The sequence below is a fragment of the Nyctibius grandis genome, chromosome 9 (assembly GCF_013368605.1).
Source record: "Nyctibius grandis isolate bNycGra1 chromosome 9, bNycGra1.pri, whole genome shotgun sequence".
NCBI classification, from domain to species: Eukaryota; Metazoa; Chordata; class Aves; order Nyctibiiformes; family Nyctibiidae; genus Nyctibius; species Nyctibius grandis.
In genome coordinates this window covers 6,563,142-6,584,607 of record NC_090666.1, presented here as the reverse complement: position 1 = coordinate 6,584,607, position 21,466 = coordinate 6,563,142, and the positions used below count along the sequence as shown (strand labels likewise).

Here is a 21,466-nt window from a genome sequence, read left to right as displayed (position 1 = left end):
AGGGTTTTAGCATAAAAAACCTAATGTGGCACTAGATGTTCTTTCCTTTTTACCTTTCAGAGACAAATACCCCCTTTTCAGGCACTGAACTAAAAGAACACAGAATTCAAGTGTAATCAAAGTGTCATTGTACATGACAAGTTAATGCATAAATTTCAACAGACTTAAAGATATATGACAAGTCTAAATGAGATCTAAACCAGTCAAACATGATAGTCCTGCAATGGCAGAAATGTTCGTCGTGATTTGAATTGTCACTCTTTGCACCTCTTTCACTGAAATTAAATGAAATCATACCAGAACATTTGGTACACTTAGATTATAGAACAGTGACCTACACTCCTGCTGAGAAGCAATATTTCATGTAAGCAGAGTATAATGAATTCTGCTAGGTGCTCGAATCCATTTTAAACAGATTGTCAGTAGAACTCCTACAAACAGTAACATTCCTTATTTACATCTGTGTAATTCAACAAAGTGTGAAACAATTGCCTAAGTTTTGTGAAAATGAAAGAAAAATCCTGCTCTTTGTAGAGTTCTGTCTTTTCTCATGCTTTAGGAGCTGGCAGTGGAAATGCTGATTTTTAATCTAAGAAAAACATTGTAAGAATGCAAAAAGATTTATAATAGCTTTTATTGTTTTCCATATTATGACTTCCTATATGTTCTGGCTACCTGGCTGAAAATCTCCAATCCCAGTATGTAATATCACAAGTTTCAGTTGTTAAATAGCAATGCTCTTAGTAATATTTTTTCCTATTTTTAAATTCAAAAATTGAAAGCTGTAAATCCTGTTTAAGTGCTTTTTATAAAATAGAATTAAATTCTGAGTAAGGGCTTGCCTCTTGCCTTAATGCCAGTGATACATAAGCTTAATGTATCTGCTGGCCTATTTTTGAAGTGGAAGAGTCTCTAAGGGTAAGACACTGACATGACAGAAGAAGTAAATGACTGTTGTGTTTTCAATTTGTTACTGGAAGAATGATTTCTCCTTCAGAACAAGTAAACAGCAAAGCAGGAGAACCCCATGAGATAGTAAGATAACTAGCCTCAGATTTAAACCTGAGATGCATGGAAAACAAAGGCATCACACAGGATACATCACATTTTAATATTTTATATTTGAGTTCAGGAATTGTTCATGCAATCCCTACGAGGAACATTTTCTTTTCTAATAGAATCAAAATTCAGCATATATTTTTGGGAGGGATTTTGCCTTATTACATACTAAACCTTTCTTTGTTCACTCTTTGAAGTGCTGTGCTATTTTTGTGTGAATAACCAGAGACTGCTGCATAGCTTTGGTAAGCGTAGCCCAAACCCTGGGAGTTGCAGACTGACACATGCTCTAAACCAGATACATGCACAAAACAAGAATACAGCTTGCTTTTCTTCACTTCAGATTCTTGTGTCCACTTTGTACAGAATTCATTCATCAGCGGGAGGGAAAGTGTCATTCATTTATCTGCGTGAAATTTATGGTGGTCCTGAGGGGACTGAACCACAGGACTGATGGATTTGAGCCTGGATTTATGCCAGCAGCAGGGAAAAAGGAGTGAGGAGCATAACCTACATTGTTAGCATCCATTTTATGCTGGAATACTTGTGGGTCTAATGGAGTACACTGGAGTGCAGTGCAAAATACCAGTTCCACATCAGGGAATTTGGTCTGTTATCTCTTAAAACAACTTGCATCAGTAACAGATATTAATGCAGCCAACACGTTTAGTTATCTTGAGCAGCAGAGTTTAATTTCTATTCAAAACTTAACACATTCACCTAAATATATCACTCTGCTTATTGTTTTGAATGTCCTGAAGTTAATTAATCTATCTAAGCAATATCCTAATATTAATTGTTAATGTGGCTGTCATTTTTTGTTGATGTACTTATGAAAAGGTGATGGTCTGATGAAAAGGCTTAACTGCACTTACAAACAATGCAGGCTTTTCTGTACTTCCAATGGTGCAGTATTTAATTATGTTAAAATGCAATTGCCCTACATACTGCTTTATCAAATACTATTTCTGCCTTCAGACCTTGTTTCCTCAAATGCTAACAGATTTCATGTTCTTAACTCTCTACGTCAAACTGCAAACATCATCCTGGTTCCTGCTCAGAAAAAGTACTGATGAATAAATACTATTTATTTAAAGAGAACATTAAAATTATTCTGCTAACGTTTGCCTTTGATAGCCTGCTCACACCATGTGGAATTTGATGTTTTTCTCCTGATTTTTTTTTAAAAACACAGATAAGTACTCTAGCACTGGAAACTTTGTAAGTGACTTTTCCTGTCACTTACAAAGATTTGTGTGATTATGGAAAGAATGCACAATTGCATTCAACACGGCAGTGTCAGACCATTTAAAAAAATATCACTGAGTTGGAATATCTTTCAGTAACTGATACGCGGCAGGGTGCAATGAGCACAGATTCTTACCTGTATGGTCAAAGTTACTCAATTGTAGAAAATATAGCCTGAATGAAATGTTGGCTTTTACTGAAGTCTGTAGCACTTACTAGCTGAGTTTACTAGGACAGATTTATTTTTTCCCCTCTATATTTTGTAATCAGAATTCATAACTATGTACACCAAAAGTGTATAATATTCTGTAATCTCACTGTGCATTTTCAAGGTAGTCACTATTCTTTATAGAATTCGTGGCCAAAGACAGTGTTCTGTTCATTTGCTCTGATGTCCTGCGTAAAATATCTCAGAAATGGTTCAGTCATAATTCATTCTATCTTAGGACAGAAGGACGGACTAGACCTATATGAGTAAATCCATGGTCCACAGACCCTAGTGGTATCCTAAACAAGAGACGATGGCCTCATCATGTGTAAAGAATTGCAGTTACAAAAAGCAAAATAAAACCTCATATAGATACTTTTTGTGTGAGTTAGAAGCTAGGTGTCATTGGCTTTTGACATGCAATGTCAGGAATTAGGTCATATTATTATAATTTTTCTAATGAATATTTAAATGAAGATGGTACATATGATAACATTTTAATTTAGTACAGCTTCTTTTGCCTAAATGCTAAATATTTATCACATGCCTTCCCACCCAAAAAAATACATCTTCCATAGATTTTTTTCCTGAAGTACTATCTGGTCCTTGGATTTTAAAAAAGGTTTGGAAGCAGTGTACTAGATGACCTCTCTCTATTCCTTCCCATCCTTTCCAATAAATTAGAAAAAAATAAGGCAAGCTCTGAACATACACAGTGCAAACAGACTGTAGAAAGGACGTAGCTTTGTGCCGTAGAACAGAAAACTAGAACTTGGTGGCCAGGTGCTCACATAACGTCAGATATTTGATATCAATGTATGCTAGTTGAGAATCTGATATCAGGATTCCTGGGTTCCAGCTAAGGGGCTGTTTTGTGAATAACTCCAGCTAAATCAGTTAATATCTCCATTTGTCCCTTGATAAACACCTAGATGAGAATGTCTAGCAGTCTCCTACAGTTTCTTATCAGTGTAGAAAGACTATGTTTTGCAAAGTCAGTCAAGCTTCTTTATTGAACTATGCTGTATGTGTAAAATAATAATGATAAAAACATTTAATGCTAGAGCAGCAGTCAGGTTTTTGTCAAGTCCCTCTGCTAAGGGAATTAAGTTTGCATTAATCTGTCAAATCAAGAAGTAGCATCTTCCCTGATCAGAGTTTAATGGAGCACATTGGGAAGGCTCATGGAAGTAGAATAGCCATCATTTGCAATGCACTATTATTATTCCGTAAACTATGTGAACACCTAAATGCTGTAAATATAGTTTTTTTGTATAGTGCTGCTAGTAAATTTACAATTAACGTTGGTTTTAAGTAGTATTCTTCATTCCCACATTACACTTGCTATTTTAGAAATTATTTATTATTCCATGAGGTTTCAGTCAGCTGGTGACATGGAAAAACAGGACTACAGAAATGTTTTATGGTTTTGTTATAGTAGAAGAAGCTATATTCCAACATTTATGAAAATACAAATTGCAATGATGAGGTTACACTTACGAAAAGGAAAAAGAAATGATCAAAAACCTTCAAACAAAACTGATTGAACCCTTCAATTACATTTTTTTTTCCCAGTATACGAAATCAACAGGGAAAATTTAATCCCTTTGTAGCACTAGTGACAGTGAAATCTGTTGCTAGTGGAATGTGCTATTCCATGAGGTTTCAGTCAGCTGGTGACATGGAAAAACAGGACTACAGAAATGTTTTATGGTTTTGTTATAGTAGAAGAAGCTATATTCCAACATTTATGAAAATACAAATTGCAATGATGAGGTTACACTTACGAAAAGGAAAAAGAAATGATCAAAAACCTTCAAACAAAACTGATTGAACCCTTCAATTACATTTTTTTTTCCCAGTATACGAAATCAACAGGGAAAATTTAATCCCTTTGTAGCACTAGTGACATTGAAATAGAGATTGCAAAAGAATTAAGCCTCATGGATTAAAATATTGCAAATTACATTTTCAGTTTTTTTCAGTGAACTGAATAGATGCACTCAAGTACATTTACAATAAACAAGCAAAGAAAAAACCCTACCATCTGTCTATAAAAGCAGAATTTAACCATAGAGTCTTATATGGAGTTTAAAATTAAGCTTTTACAATTTAACACAGAAGCTTTATGTTTGACTGACTTCATTATTGCCAAATTTTTGTTTAGGATTTTCACTGTAAACAACTTTCTTGTTATGTCTCTATTGCCTTAAATAATCTGATGGAAAAAAAATCATGACCTACTTGTCCTGGTTTCATGGGGATAAAATGCATAGAATCACTTTTCTGTTCCATTTTGTTTCAGTGTGTGGCCAGCTGTGGCATAGTGATCAAGGCCATCAGCAGTGAAAGCCAGGGCAGCTGCCCCAGGCTGGCCACAGGTGTGTTCTGTAACATTAACGTCAGGGTCACTACAGATAGGAAAGCTGCTGGGGAGGGGTGAGGCTCTTTGCTCTGTTCTTTCTCCTTCTTCTCAACGATTGCTACCCCTGGAGTGACTCACCACATCTCTGTGGGCTAAGTATAACTTTGTGGCTTTTGTATTAGCATTGATATTGGCTTCTTTATTTTATTAAATCTGTTTGAATTTTAATCCATGAGTCTATCTCCTTTTCCCAGTTCCCTTTCTTGGTCGGGGAAGGGACACTGGGTGGTAGAACAACTGCTTATTGTTTAGCCCCAGGTGTGGGCTAGACTGAGACGCTACTTCAGTCTAATATTGTATCTGTGTTTGGGTCCATTATCAAATAAATGAAATTATACAGTCTTGAATGAAAAAGTTACATCTTTTCCTATGCAGTCACAACATTTTATGTTCCACATCTTGCTATTCTCTCCAATACTCACTTGGATAAAATTCATACTGGATTAATTCTGGAATTCTTATTTCTTACTCCACTCTTAGCACTTTTAGACTTGAAGTCATGGACTTGTCTGTTGTTCATGAATTTAGTGCTGCACTTGGGTGTGATGTAAATGAACTTACAAAGCATACAGCTAAAACCAGAAAGAAAGTGTCCAGGGAGTAGAAAACAGTTAATGTTTAAATTAGAAGTCAAGATAACAGTGTTGTACTTTCTAACAGCAGTTGTCTCATTCTGTTCTCCCTTGCCATCTCTTCCCAATCATGGGATCGCCTGTCTGTCATATCAGATCTCGTGCCACTTGGATTGCTTGGTGAACCCATTCATTTTGATAACTCAGCAATAAAATACACACTATTGGGTTGGTATTCTGGCATTTTAGTGAATAGAACATTCTTTCCCATGCAATTTGGTGGTTGCTAAAGCAGATGTAAAGTAAGTGATGGGACTGCTTGAGAATTGGTAGGGATTTGGACCTCACCTTTTTGAGGGTGGTGAGATGTTAACTTGGCTAAAGCTGTAACGTGAAACTGCCTTTTTGTAGCTCTTATAGCGCTGGTATATTTCCATTCTGAAATCTAAAAATGCATACCTAAGAAAATATATATTGTATTTTCCTTATTTCATTCGAAGATTTCATAGAATCATAGAATCATTTGAAAGTGTATGGTATCTTGTGTGAGTCTGGAAAATTGTATGTTCAGTTCTAGTCCTCTGGTTCAAAGATTTGAGAAAATAGCGAATCCTGGACACATTCCAATCAGGGACTGATAAATCTTTGCTTAATTGAGCGTCAACCATATGGTGCAGTTCAAAGGTCTAAGCAAAATTGTGCTGCTGCTTCTTCATTCTTAAGCTTTACATTAGTGTGCTTGCTGTGGGACAAACATTTCTTTTCCTGCCACTTTCTGTTCATGTGTCAACCTAGCCCTTCTCAGAAACAAATAGACGTAATACCTGAAATAAGAAGCTTCAGCAAGCTTCTTATTAAACTTGCTTAATTTTAGGCAAGTTAAGAAGTTTAACAAATATATGCTAATGATATTCTCCAAAATATACCAGGTTGTAATCATAATGATTTTTAAGTAGGTATAGTACCTGGAATACTTTGTTTTTCTTAGAATGTCATACGTGCCTTTGTGGAAGTAATGTTACAACTTCACATGAAAGCAGTAGCTTGATGCCTAAATAGCATTCATTATTCATAGGAATATTATGTGGAGATGATTTTTTCTGCACTAATATATTATAGCACTTTACTGAAGTTATTCAGACACCTTTGATAATAGTGTAGTAAAGTACCATGAATTAGCCACTAAGGCTAAACTAAATAATATTTATTCGATTTTTTTTTCCTGCTGCATTCAGCTTTTTGCTAGGAAATTAATTCCACTCATGCTTAATAAAATGCATTAGCTTATAATTAAGTGTGCTGTTCAAATCTGATTAGAACAGACTTGTCAGAATTTAGGGTCCTTTTCCTATTCACTGGTAAAATCCAGGTACAAATATTGACCTTGTAGAATACTCACCTTGCAGTAATCTGGTCATGTAACAACCAGATCACTTACAGAGCCTAACTCACATGATCAAAAGTCTCCAGTATCTGTTGTCAAGTAATGGCATGTCTCCTGAACTAGAGTCCTTAGGGTGAGATAAATTTTTGCACGTGTAGACTGTACTCTGTCATTGCAGGATTATTCTTCGTAGAATAATGATAGTACTCTATGCAGTCTTGCTTTAAAAACCTATAGTTATGATCTGTACAACACACACAGACTTCACTAAAAACCGAGAGGTAGCATTTCATACAAGATATTAGGCAATGGAGAACAGGCAAAACCCTGCTATGGAAATCTGGATACCTGCCCTTGTAATACATGGGCTGTCTTGTTATGTCCATACTTTCAGCCTGTCAGTGGGTAAATCCAAGTTTCATAATACATGGTTTCGTACTTTGCTTCAGAGATCAGAAAGTGGGTCTTTATTACAAACAAGGTTTGGATAAATGGAGTGTAAATGAAGTCTCTAAAGTTCCCTTGTAAAACAACTGACGTAGTAAAACACAAAACTAAGGCTGGTACCTATCAACCAAAAACAACAGAGGGGTGTTGATGTGGCAAGAATGATACGCCCTGTGAATTCTACTGTAGAATAAAGAAGACGGACAACATTTTAGTTTTTGTATAAAGCAAAGTGGGCGAGGCCACAAATGTAGAACAGTGTGCTGCCTACCTCAACTTCATCATGTTGCTATAAAAACGAAACCACATTTGTCAGTGAGGGAAATGCTTGTATGTGGTTTCAGTACTCCTGGAATAATTGCCGTGTGTTAGTTTGGATTCCTGCTCTGAAATCACATACCAGCCCAAAATCTTGCATGGGATTTAAATGGTTGCCTAATACAGTGATGTGAGCTTAGCTGAAACCTGACAGGTATTCCTCATCCAGCTATGCCAGGATAAGAGTGACTTTGATCCATTCAAACTGCACTCTGGATATCCTTGCAGTGTGTCATCTGCTTATCAGAATATTTAAAACTGTAAATACTTGTGGAGATTTATTTTCTCCATGCTTCTGTTTTTAGAGAGTTTGTGCAGCCATACTCTGGACCGGTCTTACTCCAACTCTTTTTAATTCTCTTTGAGTTTTTACTGTTTGTCTCAAGAATTCCTGTTCTTCTTGGCTCTGCTCTTCCAAAGCACCTGCACAGCTTCACGTTTAGTCTCCAGTACGCAGATTACATGAACAAGAGACTGCATGTACAGCATTATACACCACCACTCTTCTTTTCTACAGGTAACACAGGCAGACAGTGATTTGGGTACAAGGCTCAGCAGTTAGCTGTACTGTTAATCACTCTGGAGTTCTTATTTGGCCCTTATTTCCTACGCTCTGTACTGTATTTTTATTTACTCTGTAAACCCAAATATTTGTTTGTTGTTCTTTGTCTCTGTGAAGATTTCTAATATTGTTGCTTCCTCTAATGTTCTTTGCTACTATCATTTCTTCTCTATGTGTCATCACACTCTCTCCTGAGCAGTTTTTAAATTTTGGATGTGATCTTTTTTCACAGATAGATGCAATGTTTTTGCCTGTTGGTGTCTGGCTTAACTTGAAGTGCATGTTTAAATTTGTCCCTCTTCAGTTAAGCAGTTAAGTTTGTGTTTGAATTTAAGTGCATGCTTAACGCACAAGCACTTTGCGGCATGTTAATATGCCTCATTGTGGCTTTAGGTTGGAGCCCTTACTTTTGTGCGTTGTTCAGCTGAGGCGCCCGTTCTAGGTCGTACTGGTTGCTACACCACCATGTTACTGGGCCTGGGTGTTTAGAATCTATAGGCCTCAAAATCCTAATTTTTTGTTTATTTAATTTTTTTGTAATACCTAAAACAGATGCTGGAAATCTGTAAGAATTTTGGGTTTTGTAAAACCTTTCTATTATAAGGCAGAGGAACATGTTAAAAAAAGTCATTTGTATAACATTTTATGTAAACTTTCTAAGAGAGAGGTACACCTACATGTCTCTTTCTACTCCTGTGGTGGTTTTTTGAATGTTTGGTTTATGAACAAAAGTGTTGGCTCACACAGTAGAGCTGCCCAGTGAGCTACTGTTAAATGAATGTGTATTAGGAATGGATAGGCTGCAACATTTCAAGGTGGTCAGATAGCTTACACTATATTAAAAAAATAGAATAAGTTAGATTTATATTCTCATTCAATGTATGTTGCCATTGGTATGAACTAATGGTTTGCCACTGCTGTCTTTCCATGTGATGCAAAGGAAAAAATGACACGTGAAAATTAATGTTGAAGTTGTATAACATCTTGCAGTAAGAACACGGTAAAAATATCAAAATACAAGATCTTTCTTTTGCTTTGAGCCTTAACAGGGAGTGAGATTATATTCATGGCTGTTAGGATTTTGCAGTTATCTTTGTGGTGGTGCTGGACATGGTTATGGTGACACTTCTACGCAGAAAATTGACTGAACACTGGCTTTAAGGTCACCAATATTTGTATATTATTCAGTCACTGAAAGAAAGTCTTCTCTCTATAAATTTGGCAAAACGGTTGGGGAAGGTAAAGCCCTAGTAATTGTCATCATTCTGAATTGAATTCTTAGCCAAAATAACAGTCTCAATATTTGTACTTTAGACAACTCTGTGGATTCTTAAATACAAACTTGCAGTCCTTTCATAAATAGAAGAGGATATAATGGGTAAGAAAGCTATTGTGGATGGAAATCATGTCAAGTATCTATCTTGAATGGGAGTTTAAGAAGGTTTAGCTGGATTAGGCACAGGCAAAAAGCTTCTTTGCTGATTCTTCAGGCTTTCAGAGTGGCTTTATTTTTCTGGCATTAATGTTTATTTGTTCTGTGCAGGATAAATGTGGCTCAAGTGTTTGACAGTTCTCTCAGTTCATGATAAGTTGAGTTTCCATTGCTGATCGTGCCTGTCAGTGAAATGTATATTCGTGTTACCCTGTTTGATAAAGAGCAGTGAAGCACAAGCGTTTCCTGAAGAGAAGCTTCCACTTAAAGTAAGAACTATATTATTCTGCCTGAACTGCAGGGGAATTTTCCAGCTCTGCTAATTCCACATTCAATCCTATGTAGGATGCAGAAGGAATTAATGTCACTAGGGTAACCTGCTGCCTGGTTGCTGAAGAAATAACTGCTTTCTTCAAATAATTTGAAGAAAATCCATTGGTAGTGTAGCTTGCTCACTTAGTATCTGCTGTATTTACTTACTAAATGTGTCTGTGTGGTAGCTGTGGCTGTTGTGGGAAGCGTTAAGACTCCTGAAGAGATCATTTAAGGCTTTTAGTCAAATTATTGACCAAATGTGTAATTCAAATAACCATTGTTATTGTCTAGAGAGGTGTAAACTAACATGAAGAGGGGCACCAAATAAATATTCTGGGATTTGAATCCTAGTGCTATTAGTGATGTGGCAGTTCTGTGCCACCTGCTTGAGCCTTTTCTGTTCTCCCTTCACTGAGGAAAACCAGGAATTGTTTCACTGCTGTCAGTACAGATCTTTAAATTCTCCAGGGTTCTGATACACATTTGTGATCCTCTTTTCAGCGTCACTAATGTCTTGATACCTTCACAATCGTTATATCATTTGTCTTCTCAGCATGATGTTGGACTGTTTCCCCACAGACTCCTTTTACTTCAGCAAGAATATTCCAAAAGAACAATGCATTCATTTTCTTCAGTTATGGAAGCTTCTTGATTTTACAGAAGCATGATCCATTGATACTGTAACATACTACCTCAATACAGCCTACATGTACTGCAGGCTTTCTCCACAGATCTGACCGACACGTTTACAAGTCAAATAGCAAGAGCATGAAAGTGTGTTTTACAAGTGACATTTCAGGACAACTTTGGATGCAGTGTGTATGGATCTAATCCTATATTACTTGCCTAAGGGTACAGTTCTAAAATTAAATCTCTGCAAGTACCAACAGAAACTGACAATTGCTTTTCTCATCAGAACTTTAACCACAATTCAGTGATCTTTATGCACATTTCAGTAACTATCTGGAAGCATTAGGAACTGCAGCAGATTTTTTTTCTGTACCCAAGAACTATTTCCAGAATTTCATAAAATGTTATTGGTAGGAGATTGCTTTAATATTTGAAATTAATATACTTCTCATTAATGGTTTAAATTTTTCTAAATCAAAACTTGGCCATGTGTTTATTGCATTAAATATTAATGTTCCTTTACATCCGAGACCAGAAGGCCAACTCAGGTAAGTGTTAGATATCCATGGGAGTTTTGCCAGATTAGGGTCTGCAGATTTGAGCTCTAACCAGGTTAGCCCAGATGGCCTGGTGCAGCGGGTCTCTTCTCTGTGTACCAGAAGGGTGGAGAGTTGCTGTGAAGCCCCTTGACTCTCCGGCTGGATAAATGCCTGCCCTGGCACCAGACGGTACCAGATGGTGACAGCTCCCGAGGGCCCATGGACCAGCTGCAGGTGGCTGGAGCAGCAAACTCCAGGCATGCTCTCCTGCGCTGTGCCCTCCCTTCTCTCTGCTCAGATTGCAGGGATGTGTAGCCTCCCATGGGGTGGACAACTCCACAGTCACTTAGAGACTCTTTTATATCACAAAAATCCCCAGCTGCGGAGCTGCAGATGGTTTTCACTCTCATTAAGTGTTTTGTGCAGTACAAAAGAAACAGGACAGGCCAGAGAATATGTCCTGCAGATTTTGGCACCTAGGGTGATTCTTTCAATAAATACTTTCACCTGCTGCACAGTAATCTGTCCAGAAGTCTTGTGAAACATTACATTTCCATCCCCCGTGAATGTTCTTCCAGTTGATCCTTTTAGCCTTTTTATGTTTGGCTTTTTAACAGTCATGGCAAAGAAACTCTTATTTTGGGTATTCAGCTTGGCCCATCGTCTTGCAGATGATTGAGCTGCTGGGAAAATGTGAAATCTTCAGACAATATAGAACAGCATTTCTTGTCTTTTAATGCTTCTAGCTGTTGTATAGGAAAGTTACCCTCTCAAAGGGCACTGTTCTTCATACACTCTACTGCTGATCACACGGTGCTAGATGATGACCTTTGGTAGTGATTCATCAAGTCCTTCTTTGTTTGCTCTAAATGATAACCAAAAGGAAGAGAAAGGAGATGGAAAGTACTGGAATATTACTTTATTTTCTTTATTTACTGTTTGTTGAAAAGTTATATTTTGCTTTTTCTGTACTAGTCTCGTAAGTATTTGTGTGGGAATTAAGTAATGCTGCCAGGCAAAATGTATATTGCTTTTTAATATTAATGTCTAATGAATTATATTAAGTATATGTCCTCTTCTGTTAAGTTACGAATGTTCAAAGTTAGAGCAGTTGAAAATCCATTTTATAGAGAGTGCATCCTTGTGTCAGTATGTCACAGGTTCCCATCATATACAGAACTTTAAGGGCATTAGTTAGAAATTTTGGATATCTAATTTATTTTTATGGTAAAAGATTTTTACAGTTCATAGCATTTTGCAGTTTTTTTACTATATAGTTTCTGGGGATGACTGAAAACTGTTTTTTCTCCAGTGAAACCTTTTCCAAGCACAAGTAACACAAACATTCTTTGGAAGTTTTAGTATGCTAGTACTACTTCAGTTATTTTTAGGTCCTAATCTCCAGGTGAGAGGAATATAATTTTTCCAACTTTCACCCGATAATAGCTTCGCCTCAGATATACTGTAACTTAACTTCAAGAAGATATTTCTCAGCCTGGAAAGGTGCTGCCGTGCGCTGTGCACTGCACACCTCTGTCACAGCACGTTATTAGAGCCCTAGCAAAGACAGCAGGAACACCCACCTGGGCTAAGTTGGTTTTGTATGAGTTTCTGTCATGCTGGTTTCTTTCGTATTAACTTTTTGGCAAAGGAGAGATGAGATGGATCCAGGTGGAGGGGGAAGCAATAGAGTTGGAAAGAGGAGAAAAGACAACTCCAGAAAAGCAGGCTGGTTTTCTCTATTTTTGAGTCTGTTGAAGGTTAACTACCCATTGCCTCAGTGCACGGCTCTGAAAAGTTAGCCTATTCCTTAGTGTCTGTAGGTGTGTAAGCACCCATGAAGACTTTCCTCTATGAAATGTGTTTATTTTCTAGTGTGCACCCAACTCCATTCAGTTACAGCCAGAGTTACATCTGGGGAAAACAGAAAAGAATCCTAAATCCCAAAGACACAGGAACTGTTAATAAAAAACTATGCAGGTAGCATCACATGTAATGTGAATATATCAGAAATGTATTCATATATCTAGAGAAATCAACAGGTTTGTAATGACTGGAAAGCAGTAGTGCTGAATTTCTACAAATACTTTATATTTTACTGTTGTTTGGGGGCAAGTCAAGGGGATTTAAAGATTCATATGAACTAACATTTTTCATCAGTGGAAATAGGATTTTTATAGCATGGGCACAAGAACATTCTGAAAATCCATTTTGAGGGAGAGAAACATGAAAATCCAGTGTATGATTTATGTAGGTTTTTAATTTGACAGATGAGAAGTCCTAACTTAAAGACAGTCTGCTCTCGTGTCACACTGTCGAAGGGCTTTTACAGCTTGCAAATCCACTGAGAATAATTCATTAGCTAACGGTTTTCATCTTCTCAGTTACTCATCTTATCATCATAAAAATGTCATGATAACCAAAAACAAAGCACAAATCATTATAAATGTTATGAAACTCTTGGCATTACACATCCTTTTTTATCTTTTCATCTTATTTCATAAAGTAAAATAGGCATTATACTATCAATGCCAAGCGAAGGTACCACTGAAGAGAGAGATGTATCTAAGAATGCTCAAATCACCACTAACCTATATATGATCATCCAAATCTGAGCCTTTAATGTAAATCCAAACAGATTTATTGCAATGATACATCAGAGTAGTACTCTTTTAAGTATGAGTCAGGGAAAATTTGTATGACTAATCAGTGCACCCCAATCATTTGCACACTAAGCATGTTGGAACTACATTGTAAGAGCCAATACACGTGCAATTCATGGAAAAGAAGCGAAAGAAAGTTTTAAAGCTTCAGGTAGACGTGAGAGTGATAATGACTTTCATAGCTTGACCTACTTTGGAATACAGCCACATACGCTCGTATCTGGAGCGGTCTGTCTAGTATCGTACAGAAGGGCTGAAGAGCAGGTTCCCTCCTATTGAAGCCCAAGACAGAAGTGCCATGGGCTTCAATACAGAAGGATTCCAAGCCCGGGGCTTTGAGAATATGCTGTAAGCTATATAAAATTTACTTTGTATTTTGAGGTACATTATTTTAATATAGTTGTCAGCTGGTTATTCTGAAGAAACAGTGTCTACAGAAACCCATTGAGTTGCCCATATATTGGTAGATATATGTAATTTAGAAAACAGATGTAGAATACAAGGTAATTGGGACTGATGTGGTCCTTGCTTGTGGGAAGATTTTTGCCTTCACATGACTCAGAAAACAAAACAAAGCATGAGGTGTTGTCTCGTAATAATAACAACTGGGACTGGGATCATGTAAGAATAAGTCTAATGTGTCCATTTTTTCTGCCATTGACATTACCGTGTTTTTGTTGGGCTGTGATTCCGCAGTGTTTCACATCACTGGTCCTCTGATTATTACTGTGTGCATTTTAAGTTTTCCTGTGAAAACATTCCTGAATTCATTGTAATGGACAAGGCACAAGTAAAATTACCAGAAAAGCAGGAAATGTAGAGCCTATTGCACCTAACTGCTTTCAAAGAGACAGGATAATTGACAGTGAGACAATGAGAAAGGCTGGCCCGTTTTCGCGTTGATGACACGGATAACTGTCAGTGCTAATACCTGTGTGTGAAATAAAAAGAACGAATGGGCATCTCAAAGCACCAGTTCAGTGGTGCTTTCCCCCACACAGCGGTTAAGCTGTGGCCGCTGCAGGACCACCTCCCCCCGATGCGCCCGGCGAAGGCTTCTCGCCAGCCTCACCGGATTTACCCATTTCGGGTGCGCGGGCCGGGCCCCGCCGGGCGGCTCTCGGCGGGGGCCGGGGTCCCCCGCAGCGCGCTGGGCGCCGCAGCCCGCTCCGGCGCGGGGCCCGGGCGGCCGCCGAGCCGCGGCCTGGCGTGGGGCGGGTGGGATCCCCGCAGCCCCCTCCGCGGCGGGGCGCGGGCCGGCCGCAGCCCCCTGCTCTGCTTTCGCCGCGGAGCGGCGGGCGGCTTTGTTAGCGGCTGCCCGCCCCTAGCGCCGCCCAGGCCCCCGGGGCTGCGGCCTCGGCCCTGGCCCGGCCGCCCCCGCCTCCCGTCCTGCCGTGCCTGGCGGCGGTGAAGGGGAAGATGCGGGGGCGGAGGCCGGCGAGGGGGCGGGGGGCCCAGCCCCGCCGCTGAGGCGGCGCGGGGGCGGGAGGCGGTGCGGGCGCCCCTGCGCGGGGAGGCGCTCGCCCCGCCGTGGGCGCGGAGGGGCCGCCGCCACCGGCGGGAGCTGCCTGCCGCAAGGACGGGGTGACTCTGGCCGCCGCCCGGCTCCGCAGCGGCGCGGCACGGCGCGGGAGCCGCCCTCCCCCGGAGCCCGCCGCGGGGCACGGATCCGCAGTGCGCGTCGCTGCGAGGTGAGTGGGCACCGCCGCGGCCGCGGGGCTCCCGGTGCCGGCGGGAGCCGCCCGTGGGGGCGAGGGACGTGGCTGAGCCCGAGGGGCAGCCGGGAACGGCGGCATCCGCGGGGGGCCGGGCTGCGGCGGGGCCGTGGCAGGTGTGGGCCCCCCGGCTCCTCCCGCGGTACACCCGGGGCGGGCCCGGCGCCGTGCGGGCTGGGGCTCCCGCAGCTCCGCGCCGGTCTCCGCTCCCGCGCTCCAGCGCCCGCCTCGCCGGTCCCGGCGTGCGGAGGCTCGGGCGGCGGGCTGCCGCGAAGCCCCGCAGGGTTCCCTTCGGCTGTATTTTAATCGCCTTTGGGCCGTTTAATTGTAACTCGTTTCCTGCCCGCAGAACGCGTTCAGCGCTTGGTGCGCCGCGTTTGTTTCCTCCGCTCTTTTTCCCTCTCGCCATTTAGTGTGTTTATTTATTGATGTATAAGGCTGTTCCCAGATTTCATAGAGCAGTGTCCGTGCTGAGGAAGAAGGATCATTGCAGATTTCAAGCGTGTTGTTTTCACAACAGTGGGGTTTAATGTGTGTTTCTCTTCTTGTGTGCATGAAACGCAGCACAATGACAGCGGGGGAAAAATAGGTTTATATTTGTATTCTCACCGTTCTGTGGATTGTTTATTGATGTGGAGATCTCTATTTTTTTTTTTTCTTAGTATACTTGTTTTTTTCTCTTAACCTTTTCTGTGCACATCAGGACAAAACATGAGGGTATTTTTAAAAAATAAAAAAATAAATTCTTTTTTGGGCTGTGCGATGTCAAAACATGGGGAGTGTGGTGTATGTAGATAGTAATAGTTACATAATTTAATTTCTTTTTTTTTTTGCTAGATATATGTCAGGAGCATAGAGTATTTATAACATTTTTTTTTCCCCTGTTTTCTGGGATGCTGTGTGAGGGAGTCTGTGCACTACGCTACATTGCATTGGAATGTTTGTAAGAGATTCAGCCCTGAATCCCTCCTGTACCCAAGATCCCAACAGAGGCCTTACCTTGCTTCACTTCATAAATGTCCAGGGCTGCTTCGTGTACACTCAAAAACTTCTTTTGTAGATTTTTTTTCTTCTTCTCCCAACAATTATATTATTTTTTTCTTTTTTTTAAAAAAGTAAGTCAAACCACTATAAATATTTCAGTAGTAATTACTCACAGCACTAAGGAACAGAAAGAAATCTGTGTCACGGGTGAATTAAAAAACCTTCCTTTGTGGAAGTGAGCAGCTTGCCCAGTTCTTAGACCCCTTTGGAAAAATTTCCCTTATAAGATGATAGTGTGTGGCTGCAGTATTGGTCCATAAGGTATGATGTCATTATTAGTATATGAAAGGAACAAACCCAGCGCTGTCTCTCATCACTGCTACTGTTCAGGCTCTAAAGTTCCAAAAGTGTGGGTGCTTTCATATCAGTTGGGACACCACAGTGGATGTTAGATGCTAGTCTGTGTGTGTGTATCTATTGATCCTTATTTATATCTTATGCTGGAATTGAAACATGCCACCTTAAAACGGACTCTGAGATTGCATGGAACTCGTCTGGTTGACTGGAGACCATTTTTAAGGTTATGCTTAGTTGTAGTTTAACTTCACAGAATTGTAGTTGAAAAGCCTTCCCTTCATCTCTCTTCATAAACAGCCTCCTAGCGGGGCCAGTACCAAACCCGTGGCGTATCTTCCAGCCTTGTTGGCCCGATGGAATTGGTTTGTCTTGGAGTATATGCTAGTCACTACAAGGACCCTCTGCCTTCCTTAAAGACCTATTTGCTATCTTACTATTTATTTTTAAAGGCAATTTAGCTAATGGGCCTTTCTGTTTGTTTTACACCTCCAGTGCTTTTCCAAACCTGGTAGAATTAACAATGTTATGCCTTTAAGAAGCCCTGTGATAGTACAGTGGCCGCCAGCCAGAAACAATATACTGTTTTGTCAGATTTCCTGAGAAGAAATGGAGTCAATTTTGTGTTGCCCTCTTTATAAGATGAAATAGTAATGCCTAACTGAAAAAAACTTAACTTTTTTTTTTTCCTTTAGGCGCCAGCGTTCTTTAAACTGCAGCTAAAGCTCCAGTATGCTGCAAAATAAGGGAGCTTTCTGCGTATGGGACTCTATCTGCAGATCACATTCTTGAATAATTAAGTGTAATTCCTTTTCCGTGTTTTCTTTTTTAATCTAACTCAGCATTTTGTTTTTTCAAAACCTATCCTTTAGTCAGACAGAAACAGGATGCTTAGGCTATTGCATTTACTCCATTGGCTAATGTGTGCTGATACAAGGGAGGTGGTGACAAAACACCTCTTTGGGTAATGTTACTTAATCATTGAAAATGAGATGTAAATATGTGCTTAAAATCAAGTGCCATGTTCAAAACCCCTTGTTTGACACCATACCCAACAATGCTGTCTTTTGTAGTATGGCGTGCTCTGAGTAGCTGAGCCTGATGTTGTTGGATCGTGCTGTCATCATGCATGGCACGGTCATAGCCTTTGTCTTCACGTCGTCCGCTGCTGATCTTTTGGTTATATGACAAAGGGGGAGAGGCTGGAGTGAAGTTATTCACCAGTAGGAAGAGTATTAATTTCATTGCCCAACAGATGGAACAGAGTTGAATGTTTTACGTAGAAGGGGATGTACGCTTGCAACCTTGGGAGCCTGTGTTTTGGCTCTTTAAAGCTAATGGTGGTATATGAGGTGTTTATCTAATCATATCAGGGCCCTTTGCACGATGAGAAGAATGGGATTTACTGTTATTGTTATAAATTATTTTGATATTTGAGTTTAGTATCTAAGAACAGCTCCACGTCATTTTCATTGAAATGGCAGTAAACTGTGCACAGTTTACATAGACAGTGATGCAGGGCCTCTGTGATGTTCCTTCGCAGCAGCTTGCTTGTGATCAGTTGAAATATCGATGATATTGAAGAAAAGGTTGAAAATGCCCATTTCGCTGGCAATAAGATCAACAATGGTGATAAAGCCTTGTGTAGCATGGACACGTTACAAGGGCACCTCTTCGTGGCTTGAGATGCCAAGTAGGATGTGATCCTAAAGTACTGTAGTTCTTGTAGAAGAGCTCAAGTAACACTTCTTAAATTTTTTTAATATTTTTTACAGAAATGTAGACATTAGTGCTTGAAACCTGTGTCTTTTCTTAAAATCGACTGCATGCTTGGTGAAAGCAGCACTGTAGTTGCGTCCTCTCTTCCAAGCATCTTGATAAAACTTCTGCGTAGTTGTGCTAAAAGTCTGCGGTCAGATTGCAAATTCTCATTGGAAGTGCAAGCCCTGGACTGTTATTTCGAGATGTAGTCACTCACGTTACAAGTGTAGGTGTTCCAGTCATCCTTCCAACACCTAGGAATCCTATTATTTGTTTTGATAATGTTGATGTTAGCTTTCCAAGTTCTGCTGACAGGATGTATTAATTTAGATATCGAGGCAAATGGCTAGTCATAGCCTTCATCTCTCTCTATCTTATTTGTGGAGAACTGTTCCTTCTTCTCATAATACCCAGTAGTACTAGAGAGAAACTTATAAGTGACTGAGGCTAAATCTGGTTTGGATGTAGACAGTTATGACTGCTATCTTGAGTGTGCCAGTACTTTGTGTTATGTTGCATTTACACAGTTTTGTGTCACAACTGTATTTTTTTATGATTGAGGAGGACTGGTATGCTGTTGCTTAATGGACAATAATACTTGTATTTTGTAATTTGTTTAGTAAATTTGCCCTGAAGTATGCAGTTTTGAAAAAAATAGATAATAATTACGTTTGAAAGATAGTTTTGAAAGATGAAAAGAGAATTTTGAAAGAGGATCTTTCCTTTGAAGTGTAGTCGTCAACCTTTCTACTGGCACAATTGCAGCTTGTGTGTGTTCTGGTTGAAATAAATTTGAAATTGAAATGTGAATCCAGCATTATTTGTCCAAAAGCCCCAATTACTACAGTTAAGCCAAACTTAATGGTTGAAATAGTGCACTATTTGTCCTTTAGAATTAAGGAGGCACACCCAGAAGTGGATGATTGAAGGGTCAGCTGAGGTGTTTGCTTGGGGGGGGGGGGGCCGTTAAGGAGTCATTGTGATATAATTAATAGTTTGGATTTTTGTTCTTTGTACTAGCATTGGAAATGAAAAAAATCTTGAAAATAAAGAATAGGATGTTGTTGAAATTAAAAAATTAACGGTACCATTGAGCTGGTGTTTCTTGATGCTGGTGTACAGCAAATCATGAGATCAGCAGACAAACTGGGGAGTTGTTCAGATAGTGTTTTGGTTCTGATTTCTTAAGGTCCGTGTTCATTTGTGAAGCTGTATATACACACATATAATTTGACTTGTGGACTTTTAGTCATAAAAACTTTAATAACATTGTCAATATGCCTATATGCCTTGTATTGACCACCAGAGAAAGATGTTAGGTAAGAAAAAATTAACATTCTGATAATAAGCCCACCTAAATATTGCATGGAGGACAGTCAAATGTGTTTTGTTAAGTGCTATGGTGGCCAGGATCCATTGGCTAGGATCCACCTGAAAATCAGATTAAAAGTTTCTGTGCTTGACAAATACAATGTCATTAGTTTAAAAATTCCCTGAAGGCTAGTGTTGTAATTAGATGAGCCCTGAAGCATGCAACAGTAAAATTCATTTTCTTCCAGGAATGACCAGCAGCATCTTTAAAAAAATAAAACATTGACTGATCCTTGTTGGACAGAGTAACCACAGTAAGAAGGAAGAGTTTGCCAGGAATGAATGTGACAGCTGAAGCCACAGCACCGTATGGTGAGTGGAGTGGATCAGCCACAGCCTGGTGAGAGAGAGTGAGGTCTGTGAGGATCCTGCTGAAAGAACGCTCAAAAGTGATCATTCACTAGGTGTCCCATATCAAGGGCTTCCCTGAATTGGGTATTACATACGTTGAGTATTGGCAAAATAGCAATACAAAATTCCAAACCCAGCAACCCCCTTTGGATCCTGATTATCACAAAAAGGCATATACCCATCATTGTGTGATTCCTTAACTTTGCTCTCTCAAGAGCGCGTGAGCTTCATAGTGCAAGGCTAACGTTCCAGCTTCAAAAGGTGTGCTTGTTAAGCTGTGTGTTTTCTTTATTTAAGATGCATTTTAAAAACAGCTAATCTCCTTGGTTGATCTTGTTATTCTTCTGCTAGATTACTGATTTGAATCTGTTTTGGGCTGGTAGTTTGATAAAAGAGTTATTTCTCTCACTAGAAATAACAGAGTAGAGACTATAAACTTATCATCTCTTTAAAATGTAGCCATAGCTACATAAAAACCATAATTTATGCCTCTTGATTCATTGCTGTCATAAAAATATCTTCTTTGTCTTCATGAACATAAATGTTGTTGTCAAGGAAAGAATTTACCAAATATTTGTATTGCGTAAGAAAATAGGAAAATTACAAATGTAACTGTGGTGGGCTCTCTGAGACTTGCCAAACTTTTTTTGGGGTTGTAAGGTTACGGCTGTACCTGCTGTCTGAGTGGGCTTAGAGCCCAAACTTGAATGCTGTCCCAGGGTTGTGGCACTGTTTAATTGCTAGTGGGCTCCTTGGCATGCTTTTGAGCAGCGTCAGCAGCCCAAACAAGGCACAGCTCAGAGAAAGCCATGGACCAGGGACTATCCCAAAATTGACTATGGATAAGGCAGCTCCCTTTTGTGAGAGAAGAGCATTTAGCACCTGTGCTGTACTGCATGGCTTCAGCATCTGTTTCCTGGCCTGTTCGGCATGAGTGCAGGTGTAGCCATAAAGATGCTGCTGCATGTTTTTGCATAAGAAAAAGCTCCAATTGCATGCTGTTTACCTAGAGAACAACAAGAAGCCACTGTCATTTATGAGAAAGCAACACTTAAGAAAGCTTATTGCATATTGTTGTTTCATATGTGTGTGTCTGTGTAAAAATGTACACACACACACATGTTATTT

At 39.7% G+C, this 21,466-nt stretch overlaps 1 protein-coding gene across 2 annotated transcripts in view; it reads left to right on the top strand.

The window, feature by feature from the left end:
- The first annotated feature begins 15,356 nt into the window (after positions 1-15,356).
- Positions 15,357-21,466, top strand: part of HECW2 (HECT, C2 and WW domain containing E3 ubiquitin protein ligase 2) — a 162,529-nt gene continuing 156,419 nt past the window's right edge. For both annotated transcript variants that reach the window (XM_068407383.1, XM_068407381.1), the window contains exon 1: positions 15,357-15,493. The gene's annotated coding sequence lies outside the window, so the exon portion shown is untranslated. The remainder of the gene's footprint in view (positions 15,494-21,466) is intronic.